Below are 26,083 nucleotides of genomic sequence, written 5' to 3'. Positions count from 1 at the left end.
ATATTCACATTTAAAGGATAATTTTTTTTCCCAAATCCACACATGACATTTCAGGTGGTTGTTAAACTGTACGTAGATATGATTTAATAGACTTGCAAAGAGGGGAGTTTCGATTAGCAAGAGATTCCTTTTTTAAAAGGAACATTAATAAGATTACAGGGCAGAGGAGCTGCGCAAAGCTTTCATCTTAATGCACAAAGATTGCAAAAGTTTCTCTTCCACATTTGTTCTTCTAAGTTCTTTTAAGGAATTTAGTTCCTTTTTGAGGTAGGCCCTTTAACTGTATTTGTGTTAAGACATACTGCAATAGCTGAAATCAAAGAAAGAATGTTTACAAAACGACACATCAGTATTTTATAATGCAGCAGTCTTATAACTGCAGTTTTGTACTGGGAAAACTATAATCACCCTGGCACTTTAATTATTATAGCTTTCCTTTACTGTGGATCTAGGAAACCTGCACACAAGTTAAAGTTGAAAAGAGCATTAATATATTTCTGTCTTCCCTTTCCACAATTGCCTAATAACTCTTTACTAATAGAGTCATAGAGTGATTTAAGTTGGAAAAGACCTTAACAATCTTTTAATTCCCACCCTCTGCCAGGTCACCTCCTGCTAGACTTAGACCAGGGCACTCAAGGCCCCAACAAACCTAGCTGTGAACACTTTCAGGTTTGGAGCCACCACAGCTTCTCTGGGCCCTCTGATCCAATGTCTCACCACCCCCATGAGGAAGAAGTTCTTCCTAATGTTTAGTCTAAATTAAGGTCCCCAATTCAATAGAGACAGAGATCTGATGGAAAGAGTCCAGTAGAGAGCTACCAGGATGATTAAGGGACTTGAACATCTCTCCCATAAAGAAAGACTGAGACCTGGGGCCGTATAGTCTGGAGAAGGCTGATAGGGGATCTTATCGATGTCTATAAATATCTGAGGTTTGGGTGTCAAGATGAAAGTGCCAAGAGTTCGGACAAGATAAAATGGGTACAAGCTAGAACACAGGAAGTTGCACCTCAACATGAAGAGATAGTTCTTCACTGTGAGGGTAATGGAGCCCTGGAACAGGCTGCCCAGAGAGGTTGTGGAACCTCCTTCTCTGAAGGCTTTCAAAACCCAACTGAATGTGCTTCTTTGCAAGATGCCCTAGGTGATCCTGCTTTGGCAGGGGTGTTGGGCTCGAATGCTGAAGGTCCCTCACAACCCTGAACATTCTGTGATCCTCTGATTCTTCCAGTTTGAAACCATTATGCCTTGTCCTGTCACTATATGCCTTTGTAAGAAGTCCCTTCCAGCTCTTCTGCAGGCTCCCTTGAAATAATAGAAGGTTATTATAAGGCCTCTCCAGAGGGTCCTCTTCTTCAGGCTAAACAACCCCAGTCTCCCAGCCTGTTTTCATAAGAGAACTGCTCCTGCCCTTTGAAGCATAGAATCAATAAGGTTGGAAAAGACCTCAGAGATCATTAAGTCCAACCTATCACCCAACACCTCATGACTAACTAAAACATGGCTTCAAGTGCCACATCCAATCCCTTTTTGAACATCTCCAGGGACGGTGACTACACCACCTCCCTGGGCAGCACATTGCACAATAACTCTTTCTGTGAAGAAAGAGCCTGGCACAGCTTGAGACTCTGTCCTCTTGTTCCGGATGGTGGTGGGTTAACACCTTTTTCTGAAAACAAAAGAAGAAAGCAGGGTGGAGGGCTTGCGGGTACTTTACACTCCCTGAAGGGCGTCTCCCCCCCGGGAAAGCTGAGTCTGTTCCATTCCCCCCTCCCTGCCCAGGCACCGTGCTGGTTGCCTGGGAGAAGAGACCAACCCCCACCGGGCTACACCTGCTTTCAGGTAGTTGTAGAGAGCAATAAGGTCTCCCCTGAGCCTTCTCTTCTCCAGACTCCCTCAGCCTCTCCTCATAGGGCTTGTGCTTGAGACCTCTCCCCAGCCTCGCTGCCCTTCTCTGGACGTGTTTGAGTGTCTCAGTGCCCTTCTTAAATTGAGGGTCCCAGAGGTGGACACAATACTCAAGGTGTGGCCTAACCAGTGCTGAGTACAGCGGCACAATGATTTCCCTGCTCCTGCTGGCCACACCATTTCTGATGCATGCCTTCTTGGCCACTTAGGCACACTGCTGCCTCATGTTCAGCTGGCTGTCAACCAGTACCCCCAGGTCCCTTTCTACCTGGCCACTCTCCAGCCACTCTGACCGCAGTCTGTAGCGCTGCATGGAGTTGTTGTGACCAAAGTGCAGCACCCAATCATCTCCCTGGCTATCTCTGGACCTGCTCTGACCATGCCATTTCCTTCTTGTGTTGACGCATAATGTTTTATCCTGATCCAGGTAAAATTCCTGTCAATAAGTTAGTGAGTCTGTTTTATTGTGTGAGATACAAGCTGCATCTTGCCAGTTAATAGCAAGGGAAAATTCACTCAGTCACACAGCAGCTGTTCAGTGGACAATATTTGGGACTGTGCTGCATTGGTCCAAAATCCGTAGTTCAAGTGTTACTAATTTGAGCAATTGAATTCTGAGGGATTTTTACTTTAGCTTGTATAGAAAACTCAGAAAAAATGACCTAGTTACAACATTATTTTGTAGCTAGTATATTTTTCTGGCTCTGCTGTATTTATTGTAGATGGTTTTAGAAATGGATTAGACTTTTGATAGTGCCACTCACAATGCTCCTAGTAACTTTAATTATTATCTGGTCATCAGCTGGGCAGGAAGTCAATAAAGATGAGAAATAAAATAATTTGTATTTAAGTAGCAATCAAAATTATGTTTTCTTTGTCTACCTATAATAGCCTGGGAAGAAATCTCTGGTATCTGACTTCATAACAAAGCTGCCTTATGGGGAACTAAATGTACTATATATTTTTTCAGAAATAAGATGCATGTCATGGTCATGAGGATAATCAATCACCAGGTGCATTTGTGAAAGTAGATTGGACATTTTTGGTGATTTGAAGTCTTTAAATCTAGATTAGATATTTATTTTTAAATGGCCAGCAATTGAGTTCAGTGAAACATTAACAAAATCCTGGTGTCAGATTACACAAAACGATAAATTAGATTTTCAAAATGTTTTGGGTGGGTTTTTTTTGTTGTATGATTGGGGTTTTTTTTAGATTCAGTATTCCTAAGGTTGGAAGAGACCTCAAAGATCATCGAGTCCAACCTGTCACCACAGACCTCATGACTAGAGTAGGGAAGACACTACTGCCCACTGCAGGCTTGAACTCACGACCTTCCCATTAAGGGTCTGATGCACTACCAAGCTGAGATGATGAAGCAACTCTGGTAGTTTCTTCTTGGTGAATGGAAAAGCAAATACAAGCTGTAGTGCATGTTGCACTTGTAAAATGCAAAAGAGCAAAATGTGCTCTTCAAAATTTAAGCATGTCAGCTTTTTGGAATATCCAACACAAGAGAAGAGTTCCTAAAATAATTTTACAGTGACTCCGTGGTTCAAAGCCCAGAACTAGGTTTAATCTATGAAAGATGAGCTTCAGTGTGGTTTTAGAGCTCAGTCTTACTTTCATTTCAGTGGGTGGGTAAAATCTGACCAGCCTTCTATCTTCTAGATAGAGATTACTGTTGTTACTGCAGGGGCCTAATCTTCCAGCACAAATTATTTGTGGTTCTGTGATGTTTCTTCACCTCTATATTTTGTTTGTGTTCTTATACCAAAAGTTGAAGACAGACAACATAGTAATATTACATACCAAGGTACATACACGTTTGCCTCCAGCAAATCATTTCCCTCTGTACTCTGCATTGGTGAGGCCATACCTTGAGTATTCTGCTCAGTTTCGGGTGCCTCAATACAAAAAAGACATTGAGGTGCTGGAGCAGGTACAGAGAAGAGCAACTAAGCTGGTGAAGAGCCTAGAGAACAAGTCTTACAAGGAGCATCTGAGGGAACTAGGATTGTTTAGTGTGATGGAGGCTGAGGTGAGATCTTATCACTCTTTACAGCTACCTGAATGGAGGTTGTTGTGAAGTGTGTCTTGGTCTTTTCTCCCAAGTAGCTGGTGATAGAAAAAAGGGAATGGCCTCAAGCTGCACCAGGGGAGATTTAGGCTACACATTAAGAAAAAAAAATCACTGAAAGGGTTGTCAGGGTTTGGAACAGGCTGCTCAGGGAGGTGGTTGAGTCACCATCCCTAGATGTGTTTAAAAGCTGTGTAAATGTGGTGCTTGAGGATATGCTTAGTGGTAGACTTGGTAGAGTAGGGTTAATGGTTGACTATGATTAAGTGACCTCAACAAGGACAAAATTCTTTTAGTGAAAGTGGAAGGTTTTAACTATGAGATTACAACACAAAGATTTTCTATTAAAAAAAAGGAAGAATAAAGCAGCAGGGGAACATCTTTATATCAATTTTTCTTTTTCAGCACTTGAATATTTTTAGTGATGACAGTTGGCATTGATATTACAAGGACTTGGAGTGATAGGACGAGAGGGAATGGACGAAAGCTTGAGGAGAGCAGATTTAGACTGGATATTAGGAAGAAATTATTTACAGCGAGGATGGTCAGATACTGGAACAGGTTGACCAGGAAGGTCATGAATGCCCCTACCTTGCAGGTGTTCAAGGTCATACTGGATGACGCCTTGAGCAACCTGATCTAGTGGAAGGTGTCCCTGCCCATGCCAGGGCGGTTGGAACTAGATCTCTTTAAAGTCCATTCCAGCCCAAACCATTCAAGGAATCTATGAATCTATTGATGTCATCCACCTGTTTAATAAAACAGGTCTTCTGCAGCATTTTTTGAATAGCAAGTGTGCTCAGTGTTCTTCTGAGTCCTCCTCTGCTGATACTGCTGAATTGCTAAGGTGGAAAAGGATGACTTGAAGCAAAAGCCACAGTGTGGTACAATTAATACAAGAGAAGAAAACACAGAAAGCCACTGTGAATCTGGTGCTATTATTTCTATTCCCTTTTTCTATTTTCTAGGTTGGATATCACTTCCTCCAGGTTTATTCTTTCAGTCTGTGGTAGTGAGTTTTGCTCAATAATGTAGAGTTCTAAGGAAAGTAGCAGTCTGGTTTAATTTCAAAACTGTGTCGCTCTTGCTGTCAAATGCTTACAAGACTGCCTTTTATCTCTTTAGGGCTCTGAGTGGTGGGTGAGCTGCAAAACATTTTGTGTGGATAATGAACATCTCCGTGGAAGCTACTAGTCTCAGGGGTTAAAATTCTGACTTTTATTGTCAAAACTGAAATATTGTTTATTTTCTTTTTGACATGTCACTTTACATTATTGCCAAGTTGTGTGAGGTGTTTGAATAATGTAGAATCTTTCTGCTAACTTCTCTGAGCAAAACTTAAGAAATAGTGTGTACATAGAAATCGCATCTAGTATGTTAGACATTGTTTACATGGTGTGTGGTATTCCTGTCCAAGCTTACAGTAGCATTGAAATCAAATATTTCTCAGAACTCAAAGGCATAGTCTGTAACATTACATGTAACATTTATGGCTCATGTGGAAGTCCACATCACATGGAAATGATGTAAGTAGCAAGCTTGGTATTGGTAAGATGGAAGACAGAAGGTTTGTGCAAATGTCCTTTTCAAAATACTCTGCTAGCATTTGATCTCCATTTTAATCATTGGCTGTGTTTCTGGAGTTAATGGACTTCCCTCCACAATGAGATGCCATTTAGGACTGAGACTGACATTAAAGTAACTGATTACTGATGTTCAATTTACTTCAACTCTGTATTCACTACATACAGTGGCTGCTTAAATACTAAAATACAGAAATACATGGGGCCAGGCATTAAGGCTGTCTTTAAAATTACAGCTTTTGTTCTTGACCTTGTAATTTCTTTTCTTAGAAATAGCATTAGTACAATAATTTCCAGTGTAATTGAGGTAAATCAAATGCTGAAAGTACTTGAAGTGATCAATGATCTGTAGACACACAAAAAAAAATGCCATTAAAAAAATTGGCCCAATTATCTGACAGGTTATTACTTCTCCTAGCATCAAGGATTTTTATAAGTATTTCAGGTTTTGTATTTTGCTCTAGAGTCCAGTGACACTGTAGGTATACCTGAAGTCAGCAACATGGGTTGCATTTTAATAAGAAAATTACATTTCAGAAACACAAACAGGTTAAAACTCTGTGAGCTGGAACTCTCCAGGTGAACTCTATAATGATAAAAAACAAGCTACCCAAAAAAAGTTCATTCCATGGATGTGTGCTGGAAGAAATTTTCTTTGTTTCTGACATGATTTGAGTTTCCTGAAGAACTACTTTGATTCCAGTTCCAAATGTTCCAGGCTTAATTATAGGCTTTTTGTTGTCTGTGAGTCTTATAAACTCTCTATTGCTGAGACTTTGTGTGGTAATTTCAGTGACTTCTTGGCAGTTTAATGAAGAATTGTTGACTCAATAGTTGGAATTATCATGGTCAGATATAAAAATAATATAGAACTTGCCTCAAAGATAGTCCCACTACTGGTTCTCAAGTGCTTTCTTATCCCACTGGCTTACATTTTGCTTTTAAACTGTATGTAAGCGATACTGTTGCTACTAGCTTGTAATTGAATCTTATGAAGTGTTGATGTGAGTTGCTGGTGGGCAATAGTTAAACCAGTTAAACACTGGCTTATCTATTCTGAAATTACTTCTAAAACAAGCATTGGATTTCCACTAGGACCAATTCATGTGACATGTTTGAGTGTACTACACATATTATCAGAAATTGTGGAGAAGGTGAACTAACTATAGCAGACTTTTTCCATCTTTGTTTCTTTAATGGCAAAAGAGAAAGGGGAAGAAGGATATGTTCTTCCTAGCCCAGTGCTGTAGTCAGTAGTAAAGGGAGGTGTCAAGACTATAGAAGGAATTGTTCCATGTAATATAATGTATAAGACTAATGCCAGATGATAAAATAGAATAGAATTAACCAGGTTGGAAGAGACTTTTGAGATCGAGTCCAACCTATCATCCAACACTATCTAATCAACTAAACCATGGCACCAAGCACCCCATCCAGACTCTTCCTAAACACCTTCGCTGATGTTGACTCCACCACGTCCCTGGGCAGCCCATTCCAATGGCCAATCACTCTTCCTGTGAAGGACTTCTTCCTAACATCTAGCCTAAACCTCCCCTGCTGCAGCTTGGGACTGTGTCCTCTTGTTCTGGTAGCCTGGGAGAAGAGACCAGCCCCCACCTGGCTACAACATCCCTTCAGGTAGTTGTAGAGAGCAATAAGGTCTGCCCTGAGCCTCCTCTTCTCCAGGCTAAACAATCCCAGCTCCCTCAGCCTCTCCTCATGGGGCTTGTGCTCCAAACCCCTTACCAGCTTTGCTGCCCTTCTCTGGACATGTTCCATCAAGTCAACATCTTTCCTAAACTGAGGGGCCCAGAACTGGACACATTACTCAAGGTGTGGCCTAACCAGTGCTGAGTACAGAGGCAGAATGACCTCCCTGGTTCTGCACATTGGCCACAACAACCCCATGCAGAGCTACAGGCTGGGGTCAGAGTGGCTGGAGAGCAGTCAGGCAGAGAGGGACCTGGGGGTACTGGTTGATGGCAGGCTGAACATGAGGCTGCAGTGTGCCCAGGCAGCCAAGAGGGCCAATGGCATCCTGGCCTGCATCAGGAACAGTGTGGCCAGCAGGAGCAGGGAGGTCATTCTGCCCCTGTACACTGCACTGGTTAGGCCACACCTTGAGTACTGTGTCCAGTTCTGGGCCCCTCAGTTTAGGAAGGATGTTGACTTGCTGGAACAAGACCAGAGAAGTGCAACAAAGTTGGTGAGGGGTTTGGAACACAAGCCCTATGAGGAAAGACTGAGGGAGCTGGGATTGCTTAGCCTGGAAAAGAGGAGACTCAGGGGTGACCTTACCACTCTCTACAACTACCTGAAGGGAGGTTGTAGACAGGCAGATGATGGTCTCTTCTCCCAGGCACCCAGTACCAGAACAAGAGGACACAGTCTCAGGCTGCACCAGGGGAGGTTCAGGTTGGATATTAGGAAGAAGTTCTATACAGAAAGAGTGATTGCCCATTGGAATGGGCTGCCCAAGGAGGTGGTGGAGTCGCCGTCATTGGAGGTGTTCAGAAGGAGACTTGATGGGGTGCTTGGTGCCATGGGTTAGCTGTTTGGGTGGGTTGGATTGGTTGATGGGTTGGACACAATGATCTTGAAGGTCTCTTCCAACCTGGTTTGGTTTATTCTAAAAAAAGGTTTATTGTTCCTGATACAGGCGAGGATGCCATTGGCCTTCTTGGCCACCTGGGCACCCTGCTGGCTCATGTTCAGCCTACTATCAACCTGTACCCCTGGGTCCCTTTGTGCTTGGCCACTCTCCAGCCACTCTGACCCCAGATATGATATGAGGAAACATCACTGCAGAACTTTGTGTGTTGTAATAAGTGATATTTAGTTACAAAATTGTTCCTGCAGCATTATACACAATGATGCTGTTTGATTCTACAGACATTTTCTGTGCTTCTGTCGTTGCATTGTGCTGTATTTTTTCCTTTGGACAAAAGTTTCTGCTGTAGATGTCACTATTATTATTTGATGCTCTGTCAGAAAAAGACAGGTTTGGAAAGACATTGAAGAGACAGTGGAGAAAGGAAGAAACCTAAAGAGACATAAGCTGTCCACTTATGCCATTAAAACCTGAAAGAAGCATTAGTAGCCCAGGCATTTTGTGGCTTTAACAGATGAATAGAAATGTCTTGGCACAGCTGAAATGCTGGCCAAGGCCGCAGTGGCAATGGGGAGTTAAATGGTGCCTCCAACACTGAGAATAAAAAGGGTAAGTTTATTCACCAGCAAGAATCTATGACACCTTTTCAACTGAAACCAGAAATAATAGTTTTCCTCAAACTCTCTACTTAATACCTACTTAAGAACAGATGTTGTTGAGGGTAGAGTGGGAAAGGTCCCTCTGAGGACCCTGTGCAGAATCAGACCTATGTTATAAACCTTGTACCATAGTCCAAGACTGAAGAAGAGGGATTGTGAAGCCTTGGCCAGCAAATAGGCTCTTCTGCTCCTGGTGTGATGTCTCAACATTAATGAAGCTTGAAAAAATGGCAGTCACAGAACTCATCATGGCATTTGTCCTTCTAGGAATCAACATTTAAGATACCACACTCTCTGCAAGCTTGAACAGTGTCAGCAGGATGATACTTTCCTTTTCTTAGGTGGTGGCACACAATAGTGTTTCTTTCTTTGTTGTTTGATGATCACTGGGACTCATTATCTGTAATTAAATGCCTAGCAATTAAAACCTACTTCTCTCTGATTATAGAAATGTGTAAGTGGGTTCCTGGCCAACAAAACTCCTACAACAGATTCATTAACGGTGACAAGCAACAACCCCCAAGACTTTGCCTCATAGATGTGATGTTTATTGAAGTTCATAGCATCCTCTACTTAAATTGTATAAAGGATCCAGCAAAGAGTTGAAGGAAATTACCGTTCAGCTTGGTTGTGTATCAAGAATGTGGCTCTCACTAACCAGCTAGCAATGTGAGCCCATTGTAAAAATAACTAGTTTAGGGAATGTGGTCCTAGCTCTCTGCTCAGCATTGCTAAACTAGAATGTGTATTTGTATAGCCTTGTGGAGTTTGTGGAAAGGAACAACCTATGATTCCAATGAGTTAGAACATTTCCTAAAGCTCTGCTGTGGTTGTCTAAGATTCTATCATTATGAGCCCACTTTTTACGTAGCTTAAGCATGTGGAAAGCAGTGCACAGGCTCACCCTCTGCACAGTGACAGAATTTACTTGATTTGCTTCAAACCAGCTCCATACACATCAAATTTTGTCTCTGAATAAATTTGCTTATTAATTGCTTCAATTTTTATATGATGTGCTGATTGAAAGCCTGAGGTACAGCTATTACTTTCAAATCCTGTTCATGCAAAGCCGGATTTACTCTGTACTTTCATAGCATCAGATAATGCTGAAGGGTTAACTTAATTTCTCTTAACTTTATACTTGCTCTACTATAAGTTATTATTTTATTTTCCAATTTTCTCTCTCTTTTTTTTTTTTTTTTTCTGTCCTATAAAACTTTACATCATATTACCAGCTGGGATAGCTTGCTCTGCAGCTTGTTAAATAACTGTATCTTGCTGTGTGTCCAACAAAGGGTACTGAAGCTGGTGAATGGTTTAGAGCACAACTCTTCTGAGGTGTGGCTCAGGGAGCTGGGGTTGTTTAGCCTGGAGAAAAGGAGGCTTAAAGAGACACCTTCTCACTCCCCATGACTGCCTGAAAGGAGGTGGATGTGAGATGGGGCTTGGTCTCTTCTCCCGAGGAAGAAGTGACAGGACAAGAGGAAATGGCCTCAAGTTGTGCCAGGGGAGGTTTAGGTTGGACATCAGGAAATTGCCTTCCCTAAAATGGTTGTCAAGCCCTAGAACAGGCTGCCCAGGGGCATGGTGGAGTCTCCACCCCTAGAGGGATATAAAAGACATGTAGATGTGGTGCTGAGGGACACTTTGCAGAGTCGAAATCATGTGCATGCAGAAAGCCCCTTGTGTAAGAACTGGTGGATGTTAGATATGTGGTAGTTTTGTTTGTGCCTTCAAGAGCCATGAATTATAAATTGGAGTGGGTTTATATTCATGATACAGTGTGTCTTTCCTACAGCTGATTCCAAAGATGAAGTACGTGTCAGAAGCATTTGTTAAGATTAGAGACTGCTCTGTGTAGAAAGCATTAACTCTGCAAATACTTTTATAATAATGTAGAGGCAAATTTTAGAGTATGGGAGATGAGTTTTATATAATTTTGTGGTGATAGTATCCAAATGAGTAACTGCTTTATTTTTTAAATTATATTGAAATTCCTTTAGAAAGCTTTTTAAGGCAGACAGTATATTTCTGTGTGCTCTAGAATTCTAAGTAGAGCATTCTTTGAGTATAGAACTAATCTGTGTTATCTGATACTGAAATCTGCTGAGATACCAAGTCATTGGGTTTTAACTTTAGGGGCTTTATGTTTTGGAAAGCTTAAAGCTCATACTAATGGCAGTAACTACAACATAGTTCCTTATCAGGTTATGTTATTTGTGACATTTCAGGTAAAAAATGGTTGCACTGTAAACACTGATGAGAGATTTGGCATACTTTGGAATTAATGGGAACCTCCACATCTGCAGAGAGCTTGTACCTTGCAGGTGCTGTGCTCCAATTTACTGAAACACCACGATAATTTGATTAATATACTTAATTCCACGATGGTATGTGACGCTCAGGTGAAAAATATTGAAGCATTAAGCAAATGCTACAAAACCCTGATGTCAATGATTTACATAAAATATTGACCAGGCACTGGCACAACCCATATTTTGTTAATCCCTTCCCACTCTCTCACGATTGAGCTGCTTTTCTGAGCAGTGCACTTCAAAACTGGCCAGAGCTGAGCACCTGCAGAGAATTTCCAGAGGATGTTGAAGAATTTCCATGTCTCTGAGGTGGTAAATATTCAGCATTCCACTTCATTTAACCTCAGCTTGTTTTGGAGGGAGAGATGTGCTCTCACAAGTAGCCACTGTAATACCATACTACTAGTGTGGTTCTTTCATATTGTGTATGCTTGACAAAAAAGTACTTGGTGAAGTCACTCTTTTTACCACAGCCACTGCTTAGCACCAGGCATACAGAATATGGGCTGTGTCACAGGTGAACAACTTTTCAAAGTAAAAGTGGAAAAAATTTGTTTCAGAGCATTTTTGTTTTGCAATATTTTTGAAAGGGGGCCTACAGGAAGGCTGGGGAAGGACTTCTCAGGATCTCAGGTAGTGATAGGACTATGGGGAATGGAATGAAGCTGGAGGTGGGGAGATTCAGGCTAGATGTGAGGAGGAGGTTCTTCACCATGAGAGTGGTGAGACCCTGGAATGGGTTGTCCAGGGAGGTGGTCGAGGCCCCGTCCCTGGGGGTGTTTAAGAGCAGGCTGGATGAGGCTCTGTCCAGCCTGCTCTAGTGTGGGGTGTCCCTGCCCATGGCAGGGGGGTTGGAACTAGATGATCCTTGTGGTCCCTTCCAACCCTGAATGATACTATGATACTATGAAAACCAAAGGACTTAAACAGAAAATCTCTATGTATCAGACAGTGAGTAAAATCACAAATCCTATTTTCATCCAGTAACCTACTCCACTGTTTAACCTTAGATGTGTATGCTCTAGTAGAGCAGGGTTGGGATTTGGTTGTTTTTTTTTACCTAATGATAAAACTGCACTGTTTTCAAGCCCATTTTGAAATAAAAGGTAAATTGGTTCTTTCTATGACCTTTGCAGGCATTAGCATAAAGCATAAAGGTCTATCTGCAACCTAGGAGGAAATCTCCATGCTTGTATTCTGCACAGCCATTCTTATTATTGTGGAGCATCAGTTCTTTTCTTTGATTTTAAAGGCACAAAGAGTAGGTTGGTATGCAACAACAAAGGAAAAAGTACCACTTTCCCCCTTTAATGGTGGTAGAAGCTACCACCTAAGTCAGAAATGATTCTGCAAAACCATTAGCAAGTAATCAAACTAAATATTATGAAGTTTCATTCCTTTTACCAAAGAGCAGTAATGAAAGCATCAAGAAACTGTTTTAATGTTTTCCTTTAATTCCATAAGCAGAAAGAACTGGTAGCCCATTATTCACCCAGATATTTGGTGTGATAATTTTTCTGCGGTCTATTGTGAGCAAAGGATTGATAGCTGAAAATGAGATTTGATGAGAAAAGTGAACATTCTGTGTAAAAATCAAAGAACTTCCTTTGGATGATGTGCATCAGCTATGTTTAGTAAAAAAGCAATTTAGTTTCAGACAAAAAAAGAAAAAAGCTGTTTACTGAGGGAGGACCTAGTTGAACATGAATATTTGTATTTCCAAAAATACTTACAAAAACTCCCTAGGGATTCATCTTTAAATAAATGTGTCTCTTGCTTTGAGAAATTGTAACTTTCTGGGGGGTTTTGTTTTTCCTTCTGTTTTCCAGCTGGCTTATCCACCTGCTTACAGTTTGTATCCAAAAAGCACAGTTGAAAAACTGCTATGATTTTTGTTCTAAATGGAACAAAACAATCATAATAATGCCTCTGTTCATTATTTCTAAAACTGACATACTCTAAAAAAAGCCCCATCCTGATCAATAGCAGTGGTTGAACTAGCAGTCTTTATGCTAAGAAAGAAAGACAAAGATGCTGAAAATGGTTAATTATGATATGTTCTGGAGCATTATGTTTCAAAGTGTTGTTTTTTTCTCATGAACAACTGATTACCGAACACTGCTTTTTCTCATTAAACTTGACTGCATTCTTCATTCCCTGTACTGCAGTAACAGAAACAAAGAACCTTGAATTTCAAGAAATGCTTTTACCTGTATACACATCATTTAAGTTCCTTGAATAAGCCCTGAAAAAAATAACTTTCTTCTTGCATTTTAGAGTCTGAACAATTCTAACCCCATTCTGGGTATGTAACCTATTCAAACCTCTTTGATTTACAAGGCACCCACGCTTCTATTGTTGTCAGTTCTGTAAGGAGGAAAGAAAAGTACAAGAGAAGTCTTATTTTTCACACATCTGATCAGTGCTGTTACAAGATTTCTGCACTTATATGCAGATAGAGACCACTGGGCTCCCTTCTGCAGGATATAAAAGGGGAGAATTTATTTCTCCACATCATAACTGAAATATTTATGCCAATTTAGTCTGCAAAAGTTAACCTAAAATCTTTCTGGGAATGATTGACCCTCAAATCTTGAAGTTCTTCTGTCCAGACCAAGTAAGTAGGAAATACACAGATTGCTATTATAGCTCAATCCTTACAATGCTTCACGTACTACAGAACTGCAACTACAATACTACCATTTTCAGTGTCCCAGAGGAGACAGTGCTGAATTCTTCATTGTGTTCAATGTCTTGCAACAATGCTCTTTCCAGTACTAACCTGGCACCCTTACCGTGTACAAGAACCCAGAAACACAGAACTGCATGGACAGAAGTGGGCATTTAACAAGAAAAGACAGTCAGCAAAAGTTATTCAGAGTTGAAAGAATTCACATTTTCTGTCTGATGTGCCTTTTGCTTTGTTTTTGAATGAATACTAACCCAGACATACATATATGCGAACATTTGTGTTTGGTACAGTGAGGGTGGTGAGACACTGCCACAGGTTGTCCAGAGAGGCGGTAGGAGCCACATCCCTGGAAACATTCCAGGTCAGGTTGGATGGGGTTCTGAGCAACCTAATATAGTTGAAGATGCCTCTGTTTATTTCAAGGGAATTTAACTAGATGACCTTTAAAGGTCTCTCCCAGTCCAAAGAAACCTATGATTCTGTGTCCTAGCCGAGTGCTATATTTCTGCACAGCAAATCAAGTTTGCATCTCAGCTCATGAAGACAAGTGTATTACAATATAACCAACCTCTCATGCAGGAGGTAGTAACATTTAATTTGCAGCAAGAAGTGTTGCCATTTACCTTCCAATTTCACATTTGTCTTGCTGATTTTCTCAATTGAGTTGCTCGGCTATCTGTTATATGCTTCCTTAGTTGATGTTCCCTTTGCTGAACTGATCTCCTGAGGCAAGTGCCAGTCTTCCAAACTCAGTTGGTGTGCCCCATTGAGTTTAATTTTACCAGCATGAGTCTGTGTTACAAATGGTGGCTAAAAAAGATTGACTTGAGGTATTCTGCTTTGAAGATCACACAGACTGGCTGCTTATTTTCCTACCCGAGTTTATGTTAATAATGGGCCGGATCTTACCTCACAGGTAGCTTTCATAAAATGAATCTGGAAGAAAAAAACAGAGTGAACAGATGCTTTTAAAAGGAAGTTGGTATTTAAAATCTGTCTCCTTGCAGATACAGCTTTTTTATTCATTTTCATCCCTGGCTGAAATCTCTGTGTGAGTGCATTCCAGAATTTCAGGACAGAGGAAAGGGAGGGAAGTTGATTATAAAATCCTCTCTTTCCATCAAAGAGCTTGCAAATTGGAAATCTTCCAAACAGTCTGATAGTAACATACTTCCTTTGGCATATAGCTTATTCTCCTTAATTACAATATGTTTGTGTAAGTGATTTTGTTTGTTTTATTTTTATGTGAAGGGAAGAATAATTTGGTCAAATTTTATGTGAATGTGAATTTTATGTGGTGAAAAGTCACCATAAATTGGTATCTTGCATCTATAGGTCAGCTGCTTCTTCAACAAGTATCAAAATTAAAGGATAGTAGTGGAAGAAAAAAAAATCGGTTGGGGGGAATATTTAAATGTATTTAATTATGTATAGTCCAACTGGTCCAACTCTGGTGACTATGAGAAACCTTTCTTCAGATTACATTTAGTTTCAGTGTTTGAATTATTGCAAGTATTTTGTATTAACAGCTTCCTTGCGGCATAGGACTAAGTAATTACAAGTCATTCATGTGAGGGTTATTCCATGAATGAATGTTATCTGCTTCAACTAGAATAGTTATTCAGTTTATTAGAGCAGGGTCTGTGTATTATAGTGGCTCTGGGCAGGTTTTGTTACCCTGTAGTATGAGGAGGAAAAAATATCACCCCTGCTATCCCACATGCTGTAAAGAAATCAAATGAGCTGTCGGGCTTCTGCCAGAATCTGGAGGAGATTTGTATGGTACTGGAAAGAGATTGCAGAGGATCAAAGGAAAATACAGAGCAGTTCTTAATCTTCTTGTACCAACAGCACATGAGCTTTATGAGAAACCCTGCTTCTCCATGTGTTTTCTTATTAAAATGGGCTAATTCAGGGAAGGGGAGAGAGACCTCGACCCTCAGTGAGGTTCACAATTCTGTTTGATGGGAAAGATGCATTTAGAAAAAACCTCACAAAATCAGCATCAGAAAGAACTCTCATCTCATCATACCGTCAGAGAAGCATCTGAAAATGTGATGGTGGGGTTTGATTTTTTATTTATTTATTTTTTTTTTTTTATATTGCCTTTCATAATGATTATGATAAAGATGTTTACATGATCAGAATATTGTTGTGGAAGATTTAAAAACTTTCCACACAGCAAACTAAGGTTTTACAGAAATGAAATCGGGATTTTTCCATAGAAGCTATACATTGTAAAAGCAACTTTTGTGAGTATTCTGAACAGGTGTGTTGAACTGTGCTGTACTAGGGATGCTCTTAGTCCCCATGAAGCACCTATAAATACAGATTTTTCTAATGAGTGCAAGAGGATCATTACATTGTTCTCAATCTTTCATAGACTGCACTTTTAGTTTCCTATCTGACTTATCTCTGGTGCTACTATTTACAGTAAAGTCTTTCAAGTGAACTGTCAATTCAACTGTCAGCTCAACTGAATTTCTATTAAAGAACCATTGTGGATACAGTTTCAGTTGGTTGGTTCATTCAGTTACTGAACAGACCAACATGTCTGAACTTGCTAGATGAGAAAAAATGCAGCAGCAAGTATAATTTGTCATAGCAACCTGTTGTGTGGTGTTCTACATTTAAAAAGACTTCCATGTTCCAGTGTTATTATTTATGTCTTCAGAGTTAAGCGTACCCTTAGCTGAATTTGACTGGTCAGTATCCCAGATGTTTACTCTTTGTTTTGAAATGATCAAGCCCTAACAGAAAACTCTTATGAAAGGCATTATGTTCTGTTTTGTGTCTCCTGAGACAAACAATCTTGTGAAGCATCTGGTTTGGGCTCTTGTTGCATTGTAGGTGTGCCATGAAACTGTTGCACATGAGATGTTTTGATTCCAGCACTTAGCTGAAGTAATTTTGCTGCTAAAGAAAGGAACAAATTGTATTACCAATGAGTAGTTTGACACAGAACAGTCATCTAAAGTAGCTCACACTTAATGAGTTTGGAAGAGGTCACCCATCTAGAGCAGTCTCACAGGATCTATGGCACACAACTTGCTAGTATCCCATCACAGGTGTCAGTATTACAGTGTACAAAACAGTCCATGTTTGGCACAGTGTCCTGTTGACTGATTAGCCTTGAAACAGTGTGAGGATGGACTTTGAAGATGCTCTATTTTTTGTAATTTCAATCCAGTACATGTTCCTCTTACAAAGTACAGATTGATATTTAGACTTCTACCTGTGTCTAATCTGCTCATTATGTATTACTAATTCTCTGTTACTGGAGGGAAAAAAAAATACAAAAAGATTATGTTTGGGTTTTGTTTGCTGTGGTGTTGTTTGGGGTTTTTTGTTTGGGTTTTGCTGTTGTTAGGTTGGTTTGTTGGTTTTTTTGGTTGGTTGCTTTGGATTTGTATTTGTTTTTTGTATCTGGGCCACAAGAACTTCAAAGATGGGTTAGTGTTCTATTACCTGGAAAGCACAAAGTGTTCCCAGCTTTTCAGAGAGCAGGAACATGGCAAAGGGCAGGCATTTGTACCTTTTAGGAGTTAAGGATGCTGCAAATAATTGTCCTCCACTCTCTGATAAGCACTTGTACTGTAATAACTTTTAGGTGGGAGCAACTGGCTTCTTTTAGTTGTCTAATGACTTCTCATGGGAACACTTTAAGAATGTTTGCGGCTTAGAGATGCTGTCTTAGATACTGTATAGCAGCTGAAGACAGCCAAAGCTTATGCGACATTTCCCAAACAACTTTTGCCACCCTCTGTATCTCCTAGAGAAGCTATTTCCTCTGAAAATCTGGCAGACTGCAAGACGGTGAGTTGGTGAGGAAGCATCCAGCCCCAGGGAGTGCAAGTCTTTATCATAGTAGCTGTTGGTAATGCTTTGTTGGTTATTTTAGCTGCTCAGAAGGGCTGAAAAACAGGTTTCCTGATTATGTGCTTGGATTGCCTTCCTATGTCTGGTGTTGACATTAGGAGTCAGCAGGTGATAGAAATTAAATGAAAACTGGGGCAAGGATACTGAGAGCCACTCCTGGCAAGAGGGTATGGCATGGTGTTGAGGTGTGAACAGAAGGATGCAGGTCTGACACAGCAGCAGCAGGGGCTCAGGGGTGTATACAGGTTTGGCACGTCCACTGATAAATGTTTCATTACTAGCTGCTCAGACTTCACAGAACTGGCAGCGAATGGTGGTGTCCTCAGTTGCCATATCCACTCACTCATACCCTCAAAATACTTTTCTGAAAGCATATTGTGAAACTCCTGCTGTTGGTCCTTATGTCATGGTTGGAGCATCTCCTGTAGCTTCTTTATTTATTCCTTGGCCATGCCTTAGAGAAAAATTCAACCGCTGAGAAGGTGGTATATAAAAAAAACCCAAAATGGCGCAGAAGATGACCAGTGTTCTGTTCACAGGAGCATCTGTATCTGGTGTCTCCCAGTCACTTTCACCATCAAGAAAGTAAGCTTCACTTCCATTTGTCATTTACCAGGACAAAGGAAGTACAGACATTCTCACAGTTTTCTGAGCAAGCAGTGGAAAGCCCAATGAATAGGAAATCCTGCTTGTTTTGTGCTTGTCTCTCTAAACTTGGGCTCCATTTAGTTTCATTTAAACAGAGTTGAAAACAACGGTAGTCTACGTCTAATTGCTGACTTTAGTGTGGTTGTAGTACATTTCAAGGGGGTTTGGAGCAGCCCCTATAAAAGTGAGACTGTGAGCTTCTTACAGACATTTAAGTTATTCAAGGTGGCAAACCTAGATTGACATTTCTCATACTGTTCAGCTTTTTCTCAGGCTTGTGAAGGCCATGGGTAGATGTTTTATTTTTGCAATAACTAATAATTTAAATTATTGCTTAGATGAACCTAACAGGAAAACAATTTGGGAATATTTTTTAATCCCTTGTGTTGGTGTTATATGTACACACAAATACAGAAATATGGTCCTGGTGTGTATAGGTATATGTAGTACCAGAATTATGTGTTCTGTGTGTTTATAGCAAAAATATTTTCAGTAGTAAAGCTCTCATCAGAGCAGCAGAAACAAAGAACTAAAAGGACACATTTTTAAATTAAACTAGAAACAAAGTTTTAAAACTTAAATGAAAAGCCACTGACAGAATAGTCTCCCCTGAAAGCATAAATTTCCCTCAGGCCTGAGCACTTCTAAATGTTCCAACTGTAATGAAAGTTGCACTGGCTCAACCTGAGCAGGAATGTGCTTCTGATAATAAAGAAGGAATAAAGCAAGTTTATTTGCTTGTAGCGCTGCAACAGTGACACCCGGTGACTGAGACAGTAACTTCTAGACTCGATCTGCTTTTAGAATGACTGCTAAACAACGTGGATGCTAAGATCCTTTGTGAAGCACTGGACTCACTGAGACAATAAACAGCCACTGTGAGAATGCAGAATGTGATCAACAGCTAAGAGCGAAAAATTACATAGTTGTTTAATTAACCCATAACTGTTTCAGAGTTGGACATTTGTTGAGTCAAAGGAGGAATCTATTGTTTTTAAAACAAGAGCTTTGTCAAGTGAATTTTTCTTCAACAAGACTATGCAGCATTTCATAACCTTTTTTCATTATTAACAATAACAACAGAATTCAGTAGGTAATACTGTTATATTTTGCTTCAGATATGATCTACCTCAGATCTAAATAAAATGCAGCAGGATGACAGAAAGTTTTTCAATTTTTATCAAATTAATGAAACAAAAAGACCAAAAGGAAGAAACCTTCCTTATGCAGGGAAAGTAACAATGTTTACCACCCTTTCATGTAAAAAGTCCCTTATTCTGTTTTGGTTGTGTGAGATTTCTAATGAAATTCAAAACTCACATAACTTCTGAGTCTAGAAAGGAACAGCATCTGGTACTGACCTGACCCCCTACTTCCTCTGTTATACAAAAGGTTTTTGAATGGAATAGAGTCTGGAAATTTCCATATTATTCAAAACATTACATGGCATCTTCTGAAATTTCTGATAATTGTATTTGTACTATGGAAGTACCTTATCTCTGGCCTTTTAAAAAAGATAGAAATAGAAACTGATTTTTGAAATTCATGGAAGTTTGTCACATCTGTGCTTTGGCAAGAGGCAATGGTTTGGCTATTGATACCAGGAAATGAAATAGAAATTAAGCCTTAGTCACAGCTGCATTGCTGTTCCCTGCTTGGTTTAAGCAATTTTCAAATTACTAAAACTGTTGTGTATTTAACTCCCTTTAATCTGATAGGCACTTCAGTTGGTATGCCAATACTGGATTTCTGTAGGATAGAAGATGACAGGCAGGGTTCAACTTAAAGAAAACAATTTTCTTTAATTTTTTTATTTATTTGTTTAAGGAGGTGTTATTTTTGGAACTGGATTTGACAGAAGGATAACTTCAGAATACAAACTTTTTCCAGGAGCAGGCATAGTGGTGTCAGCTGACTGCAGAAACACTGCTCTTTAGCTGAGCAAAGCAGAAGGTTAATTTCAGGAGAATTAGTTGCTTAATATAGGACAACTGTGCTTGGAATGAGAAAGGGAGATGCTGAATGTATTCCTTGTGACTTTTCAGATCCTTGTTTCTTTTAAAACATGTTGGATAGTTCAACTGGGGAAACTTCTCAACCAGTAAGAAACTGGTCTGACAGTCAGATATCACTCCTTTTCCTTTGCTCACCCCTAGAAAAATAATGGTAATATACTTACCCAATTTACCCTTGCTACATGTTTGACTTTCAAAGCATAAAACCCCCAGATAGATATGATAAAATAAGTCTGGGTGCGAAACTGCAAGATTCTCTCCTCTTTCAAAATCAATCTCCTTTCCCTTGATCAACTACAGTAGTATTATTTTTTACCGAATTACTTCAGTCATTACTATCTTTGACGTGAGGACAGAAACAAAGCCTGTGTTTTCTCATTGTACTATCTCAATATTGTGCTATCAGCAGCAACAGTCACCCTCTCTGTTCATTCTAATTTCAGTCTTTAGAAAATGCTTGAAGTAGCCATGATTTTTATATAAGAACAGGAAGTTACAGGAAAGAGCAACATTAAGGGGGAAAAGAAGTGTATTATAAGCACAGGTTTTCAACGGCCAGCTGCTGGGTTCTGATCTTCCCTTCAGTGGAGATCTTTCACTTTCACTTCTTTTCATGTAGTTTTTAGGTGGACATTAAATACTAAATGCCACAAAACCCCTCACAATTCAAATAATATAACATATATAAACCAGTAATAGGGTAATTTGCAAAACTCTTGTTAAAAGGAACTTTAAAGTTCCTCTTTTAGAACCTGGGTGAATTTTTGAAGTTGTGTGACATGCACATGACCTCACATGGAAAAGTAAGCATATATTTCAATGGCCTCAAAAAGATCAGCTAATTGTAAGATAACACCTAAATAGAAAACTGAATACTAATAGCACAAACGTGGAGTGTGTGGTAAGTAGCCGACTGTCCCCTCCTGTAAGTGTCTGCTGTGACATGCCATTGTGCATGAAAAGCAGCAAATTCCAGTGCTTTCAGAAATTCTGCAACAGCCTTGCACTGTGCAAGATGATTAGTGTCTTCACTGAGGAAAAGTGCCTGGGGAGCTCTTACTCTGTATGGTGGCAGCGACTATTGCATCCTGACTTTGACTTTAGGCTCACAAGCCAACTATGCTGGTGGTATTTTTTCCTGTAAGCTTGATCCCTGATTCCTTATGAGGGTTCAGAAATGCCCATGTTTTTTCACCTAATTCAAGCATCAAGTAGAAGTACTTAATCTTTATTTTGTTTGTTGAATACAGAAGAGAGGAAACTCTTGCCTCTATGAAAAGTTTGAAAAAACTGAGCAGTAGAAAAATGAAGTGGCATCACTAGGGGGCCACAAAACATCACAAACATCTATATTGTTAAAGACCAAGCAATGTCACATCCTCACCAAGAGGCATTTGTGTTACCATCTGAAGAATAGTTTGTGTAAGCAAATGTTGTATTTTCTCTGAGTTACATAATAAAATCTTTTTTCAGGGATGATGGAGCTCAAAAAACCCCAAACATCTACACACACAAAACTTTTCAGACAGTTTTGTGCTGCTTCATTTCTATTCTGGTACAGTAAACCAATAACAAGATTAGACATTTGTACATCATTTTCATTTCTGAACACCATGTATTTAGCACTGTGGTTGAGTATAATGTGTTCTGCTAAAGCCCATTCTCTTTGCACCAATAAAGCTACATCATACAGGAGAATTTGAATTTGAAGTTTGCTCTCTTTCCCTCTATCTCTTTTGGTATCAACATGACCTTTAATCCAAATTGAGGACAGACATTCCAGATGTGATGTTGCTCCAGTCCTCCAAAGCTATTAGGTTAGTTATTAGCCTTTTTCTGGATGTCTTGCTGGCACTAACAATGCTGCCACACTGTAGTAGGAATATAGGCTGTGGTATTACCATGGCAGATGATGGAGCATATTGTGTGGAGTATCTGACATAAAGTCATTGGTGTGACTCAAGAAATTGAGAGACATTTTTGGCCTATGTATTGTAAGCATCTTTTTCCTAAGCCTTTTCCTGTTAGAATTGTTATCTTTTGCCAACCTTCTCTCAATTTGTGGGTAGGAATTCTATGTAATATGAGAAGATTAAATCTAATCCTCTCAACTTTGAACTCTGCTGAGTCAAACTACCTTTGAGTATTCCAGAAATTTGTACAAGGCATTTTTTATATGGCATCTCTGGTTTAATTTACTTCAGCTGTCATTTTGCATGTATCTATTTTGTGATGCATAGTGAGGCATAGAGGTTACGAAAAATGCTCCCTCATGCCAGTGTAATCTGGAAGAAAAAAGCCCCACAAACCCAAAAGAACACACATACAAAAAAACCCAAGTCAACAAACAAAAAAAACCCACAACAACAAACCAACAGAATTTGTTAGGTAGCCTTTTGGTGTCTGTACTGGAAATGGTCTTTTCTTGCACTGATTCATTAATGTGTACAGTTAATTCCTGCCATTGCATAACTGGCCAGAGAATGACTCTGGATTGACCTCAGAAGTCATGTGAAATTACGATCTTCTGGACTGCAGCTTTTGTATTGGCAATTGAATCACAGAGCACATGCTGTAATGCTGATGTAACATATTCAAAGGTTAAAAATTCCTTGAGAAAGGATTCTTGGGTTTTTCAGAAGAGCACCAAGGCTTAGATGATCTCTTAAGAAGAAGCAGCTATGTCAGTGAGTTTCGTGACTTGAGAGTTATACTTTTTGAGAGGTTTCTAGATTCCAATATGAACTTTTCAGTAACTAGTTTTAGAACTCACAAATTTCATCTTGCTCATCTTGAAAGCCCCTTCTAAAATGGAAAAACAAAACAAAACAAAAAAACCAACCCTGGTATTTAGAATTTTAGGAACTTTTTCCACTATGGACCTTTAGCTATTGACAACAGTCTTAAACTATCAGCATGTTTCAGGGCAATCCAGAGGTTAGTGTGATTGTCTAGGCAGTCATAGCTGACTGGAATTCTTTGATCCCACCAAAGGTTCAAAACAGTTTTGGTTCTGTCTTTTAAGTCTGATTGCAGTGTCAATTGAAGCCTTTAAGTTAGTTATGATGCAAAGGAGCCTAGAAAATCTCCTGACAACTAAATTAGAAAGACCACAGGCAAGAACTGGAGAAACATTAACAAAATAGAAAGCAAAAATATTTCTCTTAAAATGAAGTACTGTTTCCTTGAATAATTCCTTTTGGATTTGTGTTCTTCATGCATATGGGAGTATTTTTACACTCATCCTGTTCTATTACTTTCCAAAGATTTCTTATTCTAATGTGCTTTTATTTATATGTGTTTCTCAACTTATCTGACCACAAGAAAAATAAATATCTTTTAACATAGTCTTTTTCTACATCTTTGTATGGACTATTTCTTTCAGAATCACTCTATATTGTTTGGCACACCAAATCTGAATGACCTCAGTGACATCTTGTGAGAAAAGAAGAAATTACACTAACACAGTATGACACAGAACCTTTGAAAATTCGTTTAAATAAATAAAAATTCTCATTGAAATGAATAAAGCCCACCTGAAGTTTTGGGCAGCTCGAATCCCTAGACAGGAAATATAATTGCATGGACTGGTAAATTCAGATCATTCAGTGGTATGACTAAAAATGAAGCAGCTCATCTGTAAATGGCTAGTACAGTGAGGTGAATTGGAAACTGTTGCTGGCATCCACATGGATGCAAAATGAAGTATTATGTAATTTTTTGGAGATCTAGTAGGATTTGTTTCCATGTAAACGTACAGACTGAGTTTTCTTTAAATTGTGGTGTCATTTTAGTACAGCTATCTCACTAGAGCTTACTTCTGACCTTCAATGTGATTTAGGGATAGCACTGATTTATATTACTTCTTAACTTCTTAACACGTGAGCTCCTAAAATGTGTTTTTCAGAGGCTTCAAGTCACACAAATGGCTGACCATTCCCACTTAACTGATTCTCCTGAGTTGTGTTGCTTCTCTCTTTATCTGCGCCAGGGGTTGGTAACTAGTAACTGTATGGTAGAACCCCACCCCCATCATTTAACCTGCCCCTTTACTTTGTGGGTGCTTCCAGTTTGTTTCAGATCAGTTAATCCATGCGATTATTGATCCAGTTAGTAGTCAGTATACTGGGCTGACTACTGACTTCACCTTGAGAAGTGTTACAAACATTTTTACAGTTGGGAAGAACAGACAGGAGAGCTAAGAAGCTGCCAGGAGCACTTCTGTCTGGGTCAGAGATAATTAACCTCTTAACTGACTTGGAAACTTCCAAGCCGATTCAGAATGCTGATAAACAGATAAATATTATTCTTCAGTGAAAGTGATTTAACCCACCTGTTTGTCTTTGCCAACAAATAATTGCAGTTAGTTACAGCTACTAACTGTGTTAAATTACCCTTCTTCGGCTGTTACTTCCATCTCTTGTTGTTTAATTCATTACTGGGGGATTTCTCATGCTTTGTGACCAAAACTAAGATTCTAATAGTGTCTCTCTGCATTCACAAGATACAAGGTTACAGTCTTAGCATCAGAGTCCCCATCCCTGTTTTCCACTTCTTAATGATGCTTTAAACTTTCGTTTCAGCACTAGCGTGTAATTTGTAAGTAGACAGTATGTTCTAGGTGAAGGCAGAACAGCCTTTTAGCGCAGCTCTGGATACTGTGAGGAATGCAGCCCAGATCTGCAATGGGTAGCATGACTTCATTTAAAACCACGCAGACAGACCAAATTCGACAGTTAACTACAACATATCTCCTTCAACAGGAGTGAATATGGCATCCTCGTGAGCCATAGCTCAGCCTGCGGGGTACAATGAAAAGAAAATCCTACGATCTGTTTCTCATTCCTTAAAGGGGCATTTCATTTTAGCTAGCGTGTTCAGAAGAAAACAGTTGCTTTAAAGCGCAGGCAGATCACAAAACTTTAAACAGGAAGCGTGCCTGCCGCTGCTGCAGGGCGATCCCGTGCGCTCTACAAAGAGCAACAACAGCGAGTAGCTGATTAATCTGCAGGCAGCAGCCTGCTCTGGGAAGATCAGGTTGCAGTTCTGCCTTTGTAGCTTTACACCGCACCCCTTCAACGTGAATTAGTAGGAGAGGTTCACAACCAGCGCTGATTCAGGAATTCTTGATTTCTTCAACAGCTGTTGCTAGGAGTTTGGTGAGTACTTTGTAACAGACTTTCAGTTTAGCAGGAGAGATTAATTTCTTTTTCTTTATCTAGCAGAAAGCAGTATCTACTGGTATGTTTTCTTTAGAATGTGGTAGATACTTAGATTCAAAGTCCAGCGACGAGTGCTGTAAAAAGGGAGACATTTCTTCTGTAAATTTAAAACAGCAGGACAATGAATATACTTCTGTGATTACTAATACAACTTAACTTTCTTTGTCAGAATCTCATGCTAAGGTATTCTGAGCCTTAAGTCAGTTCTTTGAAAGAAAGCCACCCTACAGGTGAATATATTGTGATCAATACCTAGAGTTTGATAAAAATATTTTGTTTTTTTTAAACGTTTCTCCACTACATTATCTCCAAAGGAAGCTTGACTCAGGCAGTGTGGTCTGCCAGGCTAATTCAAATCATTCTAAGGCATGTAACATGTGAAGCAATTAACATTTTGAGCAGTACAAGAACATTTTAGGAGAGTCAAATTAAGCTGATGCTACTATAAGTCAGTTTCACTCACGAGGT

At 39.6% G+C, this 26,083-nt stretch overlaps 1 protein-coding gene across 3 annotated transcripts in view; it reads left to right on the top strand.

Moving 5' to 3' along the window:
- TFPI (tissue factor pathway inhibitor) overlaps window positions 1-26,083 on the top strand; it is a 72,836-nt gene that overhangs the window by 9,987 nt on the left and 36,766 nt on the right. The window contains exon 1 of one of the 3 annotated variants that reach the window (XM_068137888.1): window positions 25,147-25,552. The exons of the other annotated variants lie outside the window; for them this stretch is intronic. The gene's annotated coding sequence lies outside the window, so the exon portion shown is untranslated. Of the gene's footprint in view, window positions 1-25,146; window positions 25,553-26,083 lie in introns of those variants that run through there. 3 annotated transcript variants of the gene reach the window in all.

This window comes from Melanerpes formicivorus, unplaced genomic scaffold (assembly GCF_026170545.1).
Source record: "Melanerpes formicivorus ecotype bairdi unplaced genomic scaffold, bMelFor1.0.p_v2 SCAF_5, whole genome shotgun sequence".
Lineage (NCBI taxonomy): Eukaryota > Metazoa > Chordata > Aves > Piciformes > Picidae > Melanerpes > Melanerpes formicivorus.
Note: the sequence above shows the minus strand (reverse complement) of the source record. Positions and strands in the feature narration are given on the sequence as shown.